The sequence below is a fragment of the Amblyomma maculatum genome, chromosome 3 (genome assembly GCF_055883805.1).
Source record: "Amblyomma maculatum isolate TAMU_Amacu chromosome 3, ASM5588380v1, whole genome shotgun sequence".
Taxonomy (NCBI): Eukaryota; Metazoa; Arthropoda; class Arachnida; order Ixodida; family Ixodidae; genus Amblyomma; species Amblyomma maculatum.
Window position 1 is genome coordinate 17,567,669 of NC_139346.1, and position 14,519 is coordinate 17,582,187.

A 14,519-nucleotide genomic window follows, 5' to 3' on the forward strand; every position below is an offset into this window, starting at 1 on the left:
GTGAGCAAAATACTCCAACGCAGACTTGCGACAGCAACGACAACGACAAGAAAGTTTGGTGCCGAAACTCGGGACTCGATCTGCCGTGGATTTGTGGGATATTTGTTTCAGTTAACGCTCACGTCAACGCGTCCACGCCAGGGATGTCTCGGCAACAGTTTGGTCACAACTACCGATGTCATCGATCCGGCGAGCTTAATTATTGGCTAATTGCGAAGAAAATAGAACGCTTTTCAAAGAAACGAAGAGTTTTGTGTTAGCAAGTTACAAAGCTGATCAACGAAGTCAACTAGCGGTAAGCGACACTCGCAAATAATGATGCAACATTAGTGCCCGCTAGGCTCAACAATCTGCAACAACAGCTTCAGGCCGTCGACAGTGAAATCGAACAATTGGTGCCAGAAGACGACGCAGAAAGCGAGTATGAACAAGTGTTTGAATACCAAGACCGGATTGTAATAGAGCGAATAGTGGTCCAAAACCAATAGAGGCTATCGTGGAATCGGCGGGCAGTGGCATCATCACTCAAACGGCCACGCCAGCTGCTCAAACGCGCCTCGGTGAAGACGAAAGTCAAGCTGCCAAAGATTGACCTAGCAAAATTCACGGGACGCCGCTCTGACTGGCAACCCTTGTGGAAAATGTTCGAGCAGGTAGTTGACAAAAATGAAGATTTGTCTGACATAGACAGATTTCACTACCTGCGACCATCAGTCACGGGAGACGCGGCAGCAGCACTCGCTCGTCTTCCACCGACTTCAAGGTGTTACAACGACGCCATCCAGCTACTCAAGAAACGATTTTGCAACGAGGAGCTTCTGATTCAAGAACATCTGAAGTGGCTGATCGACCTGAAGCCCGTGCGCTTATCAGAAGATATCCGTGGTTTCCGCCGTCTCTACGACACCTTGGCGGCACACATCAGAGGCCTCGAGATGCTCGAACAAAAGCTGGAATCCTACAGCTCGATGCTACTTACGATCGTGAAAAGAGCGATGCCATGCGACATACTGTTGGACTTCAGCCGAAAGTGCGTTGTGAACACAGACAGGTTCGCCTGAGAACAGGGCTCCCTCTCCAATGCTTCGTCACACGCAACGAACGAAAGCGGCAAATGTACTGTTTCTTCTCTTTTAAAGCTACTCTCCTTTCTGAAAATAGAGGTCGAAGGTCGGGAGAATTTGAGTGCATTGCAAAGCATGGACCTCAAACAACAACCTAGAGAAAACCTTGAGGACAACTTGCAGTTGCATGGGAAAACGCATGACAAAGATGTTCGATCGGCCCCGATGCTGCATCAAAACGCTACCCCATTGCGTTTTGCGGTTGCTTTTTTTGCGGTTCAAACGAGCACGAAACGCCGAGCTGTGACGCCGCAAAAACTTTGGAAGAAAAGAAACGACTTCTGCGGTCGTACGGCCGATGTTTAAGATGCACGAAATCTGGACATCAGTCATGAGCATGCCGCGTAAGCTTGCAGTGCAACAAATGTCGCAAGAAGCATGCCAGCACAATATGCGACCCATCGTAAACCGGAAACAGACCACCTGAACCCAACTGAACTGTGACGAACGCGCAAGTAAGCCTCGAAACTACAACGGGAAACGGCTGTACTCCTAAAAAAACCATTTTACTGCAGACCGCAACTGCATTATATGGTGGAGAGACTTGCAAGGCTAATGTACGAGCTCTGTTCGATGGAGGAAGTAAGCGCTCTTTCATCAATGCTGACGCCTCGCGGAAACTGGATGTGCACGTTTCTCGGGCATGAGAAGTTGGCCGTCGGTGTGTTCGGAGGCCATCAAGATCAACGCGAGTTCAGAAGAGTAAAGGTTACACTAAAGACTAACCGTAGAGACAAGCGGGAACTCGAAGTATTGGAAACAGACACCATCTGCGATCAACCTATTCCCTTACCACCAGAAAAAAATAATGAAACGACTAAAGTCCCTTGGTTACGAACCGTCCGACTTCTCAAACGACAACAGCACAGAAGGTGTTGAGCTACTTATCGGATCTGACCACATATGAAACCTCACTACAGGTAGATCGGTCAAATTAGAAAACCGACTGAGGGCAGCGGAAACATCAGCCAGCTGTAGCTGTCCAAGGGCCCATTGAGGACGATGTCGAGCAGACCCACTGCTTCCATACCGTGGCACTACGAACCTCTGTAATCGAGACGCAGACGACAGATATTCTGACCAAATTCTGGGACTTGAATCAATTGGAGTAAAAGAGTTCGAGAACGACAAAATGTGTCAAGGTAACCGCTATGAGGTTGCGTTGCCTTGGAAATCCAAGATTTCGCTCGAGGATAACCAGCAGTTGCTCTGAAGCGCCTCAATCAATTGGCGAACCTACTCAGAAGGGCTCCTGACCTTCTCTAAGAATACGATCCGGCGATCAGGCAGTACGGTATTCTGGACATGGCAGAACGGGTAGAAGAAAAGGCCGACCGCAGCCACTGCGTTTAACACATGCCTCATCAAGCAGGGCTCCGTGACTCCAGAAAATTGAGAGTTGTATTTGGCACTTCTTCCCACGCCAAAAGTACAAATAGTCTTGATGACAACCTTGAGACAGGAACCAACTTAACGGCAGACCTCGGCGGGCTTTTGCTTAATTTCCGCAATTATCGAGTTGCGCCTGTCGCGGATATTGAGCAGGCCTTTATACAAATTGGAGTGCGAGAGCAAGAGAGAGACGCTCTGCGATATTTTGAGTTCCGAGATACTCCTCAGGCCGGTACTTCGTTGTCTCCCATTGAAACGTGTCGCATGAAGCGAGTACCGTTTGGAACCACCGCAAGCCCGTTTCTGCTCTCCGCTACCCTTCAGCACCACTTGAAGGCTTGCGAGGAAGAGTTTTCCCACACTACCAGCCAGCTGCAGCAAATCCTTTATGTAGACGATCTATTAACCGGTGCAGAGGACGAAGAGGTGGCTCTGAAGCTCTATAACGAAGTCAACGCGATTTACCGCACCGCCTCGATGAAGTTGCACTAGTGGTCGTCGAAAAACGATAGGCTACGCCGGCTATTCGGGCAAGACGGCAGCGAAAATAAGTCTCTAGGATTTCTTTCCGGGGTGCTGAAGGTGTTGGGACTGACTGACCTGGGACCCCATTACCGATATTCTGACCTTTGCGTCATATGTAAAAAGCTCCAACACAATGGAGACAGACATCAAACGTTCCATGCTGCAAACTACCGCATGGATCTATGACCCGCTGGGATGGCTGTCACCCTTTATCGTACGGGCTAAGATCCTGTTTCAGCAGCTGTGGCGCTAGAACGTCTAATGGGACGATGCCCTACCACACGACATAGCTGAAGGCTGGAGATATGGGTACCACGGTACTACGGAGCGGACTTCAGCGGGACGGCTACAAAACCGCAGACGCCAGTCCCGCGGCGTATGGGGCAGTCGCCTACCTCACCGTCGCTTGGGAAGACGGCCCAACTTCAACGATTGTAATGAGCAAATCGAGGGTGGCTCTTCTTTAACTCACGCTAGCAAGGCTGGAGCTAATGGCATGTTTGCTTGCAGCTCGACTGTGTAGCTATAAAGTAAATACGCTCGGGAAGCACCCTGATTGCGTTATTCTTTGGACCGATTCCGCGATCGCTCTCCATTCGATTCGGGGTGATGCTGAACGCTGGCAGCAGTTCGTGCGAAACCGCGTCCGTGAGATACAGCAAAGCACCGGATGCTATGAATGGAGGCACTGCCCGGGGAAAGGGAACCCTGCGGATCTCCTGACGTGTGACGTGTCCCAGCTTTCAGCCTTGCGACTAGGGAAACGTGGTGGACGGGACCCAAGTGGCTCCGCGCCATGAAAGCGAGTGGCCAAATGGACTGGTGCAGGCAACCTTCACAGACAAGCAATTTGAGAGCAGGCAACCAACCAAGGCACTGCCGGCCATGTCGTCTCAGGTGACCTCGCCTGCGTTAATGAACGTTGTCAGATACAGCTCTTTCACGAGACTGATCAGTCACGGCTTGGGTGCTCCGTTTCATCTTCAAGACAAGACGACGAAGCAATGAAGCCGCAACCCTTACCCTCGAAGAGCTAGATCGGGCCGAACTATTTTGACTACGTAATGAGCAGAGAGAAGGCTTTTCTAAAGAACTGTACAGCATTCTAAATTAGAAAGCGGTACCCAACGATTTTTCGCTCAGGAACGCTTCTCTTGTGGTGGACGAAAAAGGAGTTCTGAGGACGGCTACAGCGTAGCCACCTGAGCTATGACTCCAAACATCCCGTCGTCATACCAAAGGGATGGCACCTAGCGAAGCTGCTTGCCCACTACTGCCAATTGAAAGTGTTGCACGGATGGATACGCCCCACGCTTACGCAGCTCAGAGAAAGATATCATGCGATCGGAGCTGGTAAAAAGAATTGTAAAAGAATGCGTAACGTGCCAGCGGTTCAACGCACAGCCGGCAAACGAAGTGACAGCTCCGCTAGCAACAGACCGCATAACAGAAGCTCAAACGTTTAAGGTGATAGGCGTCGACTTTACGGGACCACTTGTCGTCTAAGGGCTCTCGCCTACGAAGTGCTATGTAGCGCTATTCACCTGCGCGGTCACTCGGGCCATCCATCTGGAGCTGGTTTCTGACATGTCGGCAGGCTCTTTTCTGCTCGCGTTTTGGCGATTCGCTGCCAGACAAAGACTTTCGAGCACCATCTACAGTGATAATGCCCTCACGTTGAAGAAGGTCAACAGCGATTTGTTGTTGTTGTTGTTGTGGCTGTAGGAAGAAGGAAAAGAAAATGCACGGGCCTGCCACGGGCGGGCTGCCTCTGGGATGTCATGCGCGGTAACCCGGAAAAAGATCACGTTATAAACGCGCGAGTTCAATGGCAATTCATTGTAGAACGCGGACCATGGTAGGGCGGCTTCTATGAGCGTCTTGTCGGACTAACGAAGCAAGCCTTAAAGAAGACGCTAAGAACGAGCTACTTGACGTTCGAGGAAATGTCAACTACGCTGGCCGAAGTGGAAGCGGTACTGAATTCCCGTCTACTTAGCCATTTTTACACAGAGCCGAACGAACCTGAACCGCTCTGCCCCACTATGTTTCTTACCGGAAGGCAACTGACCTCCCTTCCGGAGCTGCAAAGAAAGGAAATACTTGCCCTGGTCCTGTAACCACCTGCGACAAATGATTTCAACTCGCAGCAAAGCATTGCAAGAGTTCTGGAGACGCTGGTGCACTAAGTACCTAAATGAGCTACAGCTGATCCATTCCAAAGCAGCTCAACGAGGAAAGCAATTGCAGACGTGGCCCTCAAAAAAGCTCTGCAGCCGCGGCAAATGTAGAAACTGGGAGTAATTGAAAGGGCTTTCACTTCACGGGAAGGGACAACCGGAAAATTCTGACAGAATTGCAGAAGGTGCAGAATTCCGACATACGCCCGATGAACGGTGCTGATTCTTGGGCGGCGTTCATGACTGCTGCGTTCTGCTGCTTGAGTCAGGGCCGGCCGGTTGTTGGTATCCTTCTCGCCATTTTTAGAGTCGAGACGGCCTGTGGGAACGAGTTTATTGTCGACGGCTCGTCAGTACATACACGGAACACCAAAGGCACGGCCGCGGCCTGCTACGTCGCCCAAAACCGGCGGGAGGCGCCTACTTCCCGTCGCCACCGCCGCGGCGTCACCGTTCGGGGACAGCTAGGGACAGTCGCGCGCGGAAAGCTGCGCCTGGCTGAGCTTTAAGGCAGGCGTCGGCGTGGTAGAAGCCTTTTATTCTAAAGATATAAGAGCTCCGCTTCACACAATTTGGCAACACGAATTAGTATATACTGTCATGTCTAGAGTGACCATGTCAGCACGTAGCGCTTGCTCGGCAAGGATATATACAGGAGTGTATCCCGAAAAGCTTAATGTGACGGTGGCTCAAGGCCACTCGATTGGAGAGCTCGCATTACCGTGATGTTGCATTCGGATCAAGTTGTTTGTCACATGAAAATGTCACCCGGCTATGAACAATTCGAAGATGTTCAGCTGCCATGGTAGCCTAAAAACATAAGCACTTAATTAACTATGTCGCTAATTCCGTGTGTCATTTTCATACCAATTACTCATTCCTGCATACAGCTTTTATACACAAATTGATGCCAACCTGTTTTAAGCTGCCAGCGCTATCCAATAAAAAAAAAGTCCTACTATGAGCAACATTTGTGAAAATGCGACATGTAACCAACCTTTCTATTTCATTCTGACAAATTTTACGGTGGAATTATGAAGATGTTAATTAGGTTAAATCTAGATGATAACCTGGGATCTTCGACTCAGTTGGAGACCTTAAACTTTGTACACCGGAACGCTATCCGTCATGGCTTCCCGCATTTTGCATGACCGGACAAACTCAGCGCGCTTCATAGAGCCGGTCTGCCTCAAGGTGCTACGTATATGTGCCGCACGTTTTTATTACTATTTTTATTGGCTGCTTGCAAACCAATACAATTTCGCTGGTTTGCAATTTTCAATGGAAGAACGCACATCGGGTCTTTCTGCTGTGAAACTCTTAGTTGCGATCACAAGAATGTTCACGCTTCAGAGCGCAACTGCAGCCGAGATTCAGCGAACAGCAGAGTGCTTTAATTAAATGGCCACACACAAAAAAAAAGGAAGCAAATTACCAATCGTAGACGGAAAACCTTTCTTGAAAGAGATTTATGCCATAGCCATAAACCTCGCTCCACTGTTGAGTGGACATTTCAAGCACAGCTCGCTATCAGTGGGGGCAGCAACTTAACGATATCTTGCATAGCGCCTCAGCATGGGCACAATCGTTGTTTTCATAGATTAGCGACAGGTACTGTGTACAGTGAGAAAACAATGATGAAACCAAAAGTTTACACAGCTTGCTACGTCACCGGACCTCTTCAGACTTCATCATCCTGTTAATGAAGGTGCTCGTAAGCTGACAAAGCTTGATTCCTTTGCGGTGTAAATCAAGCCTCCTTTGTCCTTGGTTTTAATTAACCTGTAACTGGTCCAGTTGATTCATATTTCCTGCAACAGGTACGACTGACATGTTGCCTCAAAACCATTACCAAATATGGTATGAATTAAGCAACAGCCTTGTAGTGATAAACAAAACTTGGGGTTCTTAAGTCAGCTTGCAGAGCCTCGTTAGAGTACCCGCACATTGCAACCTGTTTATTCACCGTATCCCGCAATTGCTGCCTCTGTCGAATGTCATTAGAATGCAGCCTTAAGCCGCTACATTACATGAAATAGCACCCTACACATAGATATAAAAAGCCACTCTTTACCGAAGCCGTATGAACGTGCCCTATAGGAGTATAGTGTGTCTGACTTGGGATCTAAGGGTCCCGCTTTCAATAATTCCCATTTCACCCTTACATCTTATTGACACTCTCTGGTTTGGCAGTTCCTGCCCCATTGAACATGTCATGTGTTCTCATTGCGCCAAAGGTGTCTGGCCATATCACCAACTAAAGTGACTTACCAGAGAGGTTTTTTTCCGACTTTCCACCGACAGAGCGGGCGCCGGATTTTTTGTGGAACATGGCTTTTCATTTTATCGCATCGGTTCAAACAGTCTCAAAAGTATAAACAAATGCTGTATACACATGCTCCTTTGCTTACAAGGCCGCTCAGACCAGTGCGGCAAAACTTAGAACAAATTGTATACTTATATATAAAAAAAAAAAACACCTTCGTACCTTTTTCTGATATGTCCTCGCAACATATCCTGCGAAAAAAGCTTCTGATGCTACCTAATCGTGTTCATCTGCTTCACAACACATCGTTAAAAATCCTAGTTCGCTGGCCAGCTCCCTTATAACTAAATAGGTTAAACAACATGACAGAATCACAGGAAGAGAGGACGACACAACTAGCGCGCTTGTACCGTCTTCTTCTCCTGTGTTCCCGTCACGTTGTTTGTGCTTAACCTATAATTAATCACCAACAAGTGCAAACTGCTGACCCTTGTAGCAAATTCAATGCAGCTGATAGGGCATTATGCTTCAGCATCTGGACTTTTTAACCTCAGCACCGCTTTCATTTCAGAGAAAGCGAGTGCATTTCCACTCCTCGCTCCGCGGTCAGAGCCTGAAGCGTGCTCAGCAGATTAAATTAGAGGGTAGCTTATATTTCTCTTAAGCGGAGGACGGCGAAAGCCTACCCTTCTCCTATCATTTGCCTCTCATCGTTTGTCACAGTTCGTCATTTCAAGTCGTCGTTTGATATATTGGTCGTTTCCCAGTCATGAAGAGTCTGCCTGCGTAGTCATTGCAGCCCTTATCACTCATAACTAAGAAGGTTACTCATTTAGAATCAGTAGTGGTCATTACATGTCGTCGTTTCACATATTGGTCATTTCGTAGTCATTAGCAGTAATGATGAGTCATGCTATTATAGTCATTACCACACAGCGCTAAGCACTTTTACTCATTTCTAATCAATTGCGGTCATTACATGTCGTAGTTATATGCTGGTCATTATAAATCATTTTAGTCATTATTACCCATTATTAGTCATTAGCTTTAGTCATTACCTCTATCAATGCCAATTTATAACTTTTATTGATTACCTATCACCATCAATCATTTTCATTCTTAATCTCCCTCCTTGCATGTTCGCTTTTGCGTCTGACACACCAGTGCACAGATGCGACGCACAGATTATCGCTCCATGAGCCTAGAACGGCTTTCGCCTTAAAAAACAAACGCATCCCGTCTCATAGTTAAAGTGCTTGCACACGCGCACAAAAAAGTTTGCGTTTACCACGCAGACGCGAGGCGAATGCGTCCAGAAAGGAAGCAAACCGCGCGCCCAGAGCCGGCGATCCCGGCAGCGACATGGATGGATGGATGGAATATAGGAGCGTCCCCTTTGAAACAGATGGTAGCAGTAGCTATCATGCTCATTTTTCTCCCTATATCGCAATTATTGATTTATAATGGTTAACTAAACCATCATTCTATTTATTAAATTTTTGTTCCTACATTACTAACATTATGTTACTTCTCTGCTTTTAAGCCATCAATCTTCCAGTCGTTTTTTGCTAGTTTCCACCGCCGGTTTATTCATCCGGCCACTGTTATCTCTAAACCCCAGAGCTTCACGAACAGTGATTGCGCCTGCATCAACTTCTGGATGGAATCCATTACATTCAAGTATAATATGCTCAATTGTTTCACTGGAGTTACCACATAAAGGACATGCGTCATCTCCATTGTTAAATTTCTTTTTGTAGCTGCTTGTTCTAAGGCACCCTGATCTAGCTTCAAAAAGTAGGGCACTGCCTCTTGAGTTATCAAAGAAATCTTCCTTCCTGATCTGCATTTTCCACTTTCGGTATAATTCCACACTCTGTTTCTTTTCCATCGAATTTATCCAATTTTTACCTTCTTTGTTTTTCACCAGTTGCTTAATGCTCTTTATTTCTCTGTCCTTGTGACTAGCATACTTACTAGTTAGTTTCCTAGTTCTTTTCCTCCATTGTGAGTCAACGCTTTTTAAGTACAGGTATTTAAATACTTTAGCTGTCCATCTGTTACTGTCCAATTTCCTCAGGCGTCCCTCATATAATATTTTACTCTCAGCTTCCCGGACTTCGTAAGATGCCCAGCCCATATCTCCCTGTACTGCCTCATTTGTAGTTTTGCCGTGGCACGTAGTGCTAATCGTCCAATGGATCTCTGATTTATTTCTAATGTCGACTGTACCTCTGATTTTAGGCACAAAACCGCATTTCCGAAAGTAAGTCCGGGCACCATAATTGCTTTCCAAATGCCCCTCATAACCTCATACCTATTGTATCCCCACAATGCCTTATGCTTCATTATCCCGTCATTCCTTTGCCCTTTGGCCTTAAGTGATTGCTCATGCTTTCCAATGTATGCCAATCCTTCGTTCACCCATACCCCCAAATATTTATATTCTGCTACTCTAGGTATTTCATGGCCTTGTATTTTAAGACCCTGATCAGTTGAGCCGTTGAAAATCTTCAGATCCGACTTAACTGCGCTGAAATTGAAGCCTAGAGCGTCCCCTTCGTCTCCGCAATACTTAACTAGTGTTTGCAATTCTTCCAGACTCTTAGCTAGCAGCACAATATCGTCTGCATACATCAAACCGGGGAGGCGCTGCTCTACCGCCTTTCCACTTAATCTATATGACAGGTTAAAACCAAGGTTACTGTCTTGTATCCTCCGTTCCAGGTTTATCATATAAAGCATGAATAGCACAGGTGATAGAGGACAGCTTTGTCTTAATCCTTGGGCATATTTTGACATCCGCCGTACTTCTTATCCCTTCCCACGTAATTTCTACTTTGTTATCCCGGTATATTTCCTGTAGGAACTCTATTATCCCATAACCGATACCTTCTTTTAAAGGGGTCGTGAAACGTTTTCCGGAAATTTTGCACGGCTTAGTTAAATGGAATCCTTGTCCTGCATCATATAATATACCTCGATTCGTTTCATCGCCCGCGTTGATTTAATAGCGACAAAAACAGAATTTCGGTTTCCTAGCGCGCGTCCTCCTCAACTCAACAGAGTACGTCATAGCGCTAAGCCAATGAGAAGCTCCCGTTGCCGGAGCCTGCTGAGCCAAAGTTGACCAAGCTCGGTGTATTTTAGAGGTTCTAATTGTGCCCTACTCTACGCTCACATAGGGTTTTTTAATATGGCCGACGCCTAGGTTCCTTCCTGGGTTCCAGCGTCGCTGTGCTGCTATAGTGAACTAGAATATAGTCGCTACTGTTAAAACATGGTTACATCGTGGGCTTTGAGCCTTACGCCGACGCAACTTTTCGGGTGCCAGGTCGGCGAAGATGGACCCTGCGAGCGACCGGTACAGTAACACTTGTGTCGAGAGGCCGCGGTAACCGCGGCACAACTCCGGCTTGCAGAAGCCCCGACCGTCAGCCTCCCGATCCCAGCCGTTTCGGAACTACGCATTGGTATGTATGTCCGAGTCTTGCAGCCTAGCCTACGTTTGACCGTTGCGAAAGTGCGCAATCGCTAACCGAAGCTTTCGAACAGGTGCAGCTGCGGGCGGTGCGTGCCGATGCCGACTGCTCTTGAGAGCATCTGGCGAGATCCCGGCGGCGACTACGTAGCTGAAGCAGCCGTCTGGGTGTTACAGATCATCCGCATTTACTCCAAATGCTTCTTGATCATGGACTGCTAGTCGAGAACACAAGGTAAGAACCTTGAGCGAAAGGCGACATAACTTGAACAAGCGGCACCTGTTTTTCATTTTCTCGAGCAAGAAATGCTGTAATGAAATCTATTGCGGAAGGCAGTGTTAATAAAATAAAGCTTCCCCTGTAACGTTACTTACCTGCGATCATCTACACTGTCTACAGTGTTGATATTGCGCCACGTTAGCGCGAACACATCGCTGGTTTTCATATTTTTCTTGTTTTCGTAAAAGCGCATGAGCATGACGTTTCACCATGCAAATTACTGGTTTGCTTAATTCCATGCACGAGTAAATGAGAAAACACGCATCATCTGATAGTGTGAACTTGCTAAATGGAAAGGGCATGCACATTGATGTGAAGTAACGAGGGGGGGACGCTGTCCGGACAAATTTGCTTGTTTTATTAGCCAGTTATGACCTTCAGCAAGTGCAGCACTTCAAAACATAAATACATAAGGAATGCCACAAGAAATGCAGTAAATAAGTACAAAAGCAATCTCATTTCGGAGGACTCTGTGCTAGTAGCCTGTCTCCTGCGGAAGCTGTGGGAAAATGCACTAAAAAACAACACAGAAAAGAAAAACACACAGAGCAGGACTGGCTTCTGCAGACGATCACTAACTAGCCCGACAACTCTTGTTATAGCCTGTCCCCACTTGCTGCCAGAACAATCACCATACCAGCACTCAAAGTTTTATTTGCTAGTTTTTTTTTTACCCACTTGCATTAGGTGAGTGTTGTATAGTGTGCAAATATAATTAAAAAAATTGACTTCACTGATACCATCATCAACACCTCCACACAGTAAACCTCTCCAAAATGCTTTGACACTGACATTTTACATGTGCTGCAATGTAACAACCAAAAAAAAAAAAAAAAGAAAGACGTTCTCCCAAAGGCCAGTACACCGAAACTTCCACAGTTTGAGTAACTGTTGGAAATTTTACAGTTAGCAAATGAAGTTATAGAGTAGTTTTGCGGCACTTGCAGAAAGTTTGGCACGTGCCGTGTTGTGGGAAAACAACGGAGAGCTGTTGACAGAAGTGCACTTGTAGTTTATGGCTCCTTCGAATAGAATGACTCCATGCACAGAGCTGCTTAATGCATAAGTCGCATACTTAACATCTTCGTGCTATGCGGATGATATCAGCGTGGACATTGACATCGGCCACAACACTAGTATAGAGGGTGTAAGACGACTACCAGGTTTTTTCAGTCAAAAGCTGCATTGCCTTCAGGCATTATTTTGCTGCAGTAGCAAATTGTGATTGCACTGGAGTTCTAATATTGGGTGGGTCTCATTCTCTCTCAATCACCTGCAGCAGAATTCAAAGTTTGCCATACTTCCAGGGAGAATAAATTGACAGTGAAAGTTACACTGTACAGCTTCTGTTAGATGGGAATTAATTGTACAGATGCATGAATAACTTTCAAATTTGTAAAAGACCTAAATCATATTTTCATTTTGCTATGCTGAAAAGTGAATATTACTTTTTCTCTTGTCAACAGGAGGCACCACTACATCTGCTACAGCCAGCTTGCGCACTGGCTTTGGGGATGCCTTGGCAGACATCACAGTAAAGTCCTCCCTATTTGTAATGCAAGCCAAATAAGGGAAAGGTTTCCATCTGACAGTTACACTGGTTTCCAGTTTGTGCAAGGTTTGTAGAGTCATCACCTTATTCATTCTGAAACAAGCCGGAAAATATGAGAAGAGAGAATTGCAGGACAGCTGGACTAATAACTGGAATTTAATAAAGGATAGAGGCAAAAGAAGACTTGCACAGAGATGCACATGTAAAAAAGGCCCCAAAAGACTGTTGACCGATTTCTTAGCCACACACACGTCCTTAGCCTTTGCAGTATAGTGTGCCTTTGGACTTGGATCTGTGGCTTCCCTTTTGTAACGAGTGGTTCTTGACCATAAGGAATTTGCTTTTTTTAGATTTTGATTTTTTAGACCCTTTCTGCTTTCCACGCTTTCACTGCTTTGGGGGTTTTTCGTGCACGTGCATTTCTGTGCGAATCTTCTTTTGCCTCTTTCCTTCAGTAACATTTCAGTTGTTAGTCAAACTTTGTCTTGTGCTCCTCTCACGTGTTTCGTCTTCTGGCTGGTTTTAAGATGAATCAGTACCAACTCATCCAGTTGTTAGTTTGTTGATATCACTAGCCTGACTGCACCCACTGCTGGGCAAATGCTTCTCCCATATCCATCCGAATAACCCGATCCTGTGCCAGGTGCATGATTCTCGCAAACTTCCTAATTTCATCTGCTTGCCCGAGTTTCTGCCGCCCCCTGCTAAACTTGCCTTCCCTTGGAATCTAAAAGACATATATAGGCTCACTTAGAATGAATTTTGTGTACTCACTCCCTTCCTTTACCTTTGATGGGTAGAATTTTTCTTCTTTTGGAACTGACCGCAGATACATCAGCTGCATCCATATGATCCCCGCAGACTTCCTAATCTCATCTGTCTGCCCGAATTTCTGCCGCCCCCTGCTACGCTTGCCTTCCCCTGGAATCTACAAGACATATATAGGCTCACTTAGAATGAATTTTGTGTGCTCACTCCCCACCTATACCGTTGATGGGTGGAATTTTTTTTAGCACTGACCGCAAATGCATCATAATTGTGCAGTTGTGTATATACTACCTGCTTGTATAGATGTCTCTCCCATATCTATCCAAATAACCCGATCCTCTGTCAGCTGCATCCATCTGATCCCCGCAAACTTTTTATCTGCCTGCCTGAGTTTCTGCTGCCCCCTGCTATACTTGCCTTCCATTGGAATCTACAAGACATATATAGGCTCACTTAGAATGAATTTTGTGTACTCAATCTCTAACTATACCTTTGTTGGATGCATTTTTTTTTTATTTAGCACTGACCTCAACACATCATGATTGTGAAGCTGTATATACACATTTGTATATTTAGGAGAGAGGAAGACAGCAAAGAAGCGTGAATAAAAGATGTCTTGCTCTAGGTCAACTTCCTTCTAGCCTAAAAATTTTGTATGTGCTGATGAACCTGCGGCTAACCAATAAATTATTTTGAAAGCAACATGTCTCTAACACTCATTTGGTAACATTAGATAATGCCCAAATGTACTACAAAGTGGTGGTCCTTGTGGCACTGACAAACCTAGATTTTCTAGTTGCCGCGTTCACCTTTACACGGCCTCGAAAAATAGTGGCTCATGGGGAATAGAAAAATCAAACCGTTTTCTGCAAAAGCTGCATTGAAAGGTGGCCACTATTTTCAGCATTTTGCAGTCTCATTCAGAAGCAAGCCAGCATAATCTGCAATCTG

At 46.1% G+C, this 14,519-nt stretch overlaps 1 long non-coding RNA gene across 1 annotated transcript; it reads left to right on the plus strand.

Annotated features, from left to right (window-relative positions):
- Window positions 1-10,676: 10,676 nt before the first annotated feature.
- Window positions 10,677-14,270, plus strand: LOC146194285 (uncharacterized). Its single transcript, XR_014705858.1, has 3 exons — window positions 10,677-10,960; window positions 11,043-11,203; window positions 12,715-14,270. It is a non-coding gene; the product is annotated as an uncharacterized LOC146194285 (long non-coding RNA).
- Window positions 14,271-14,519: the final 249 nt, after the last annotated feature.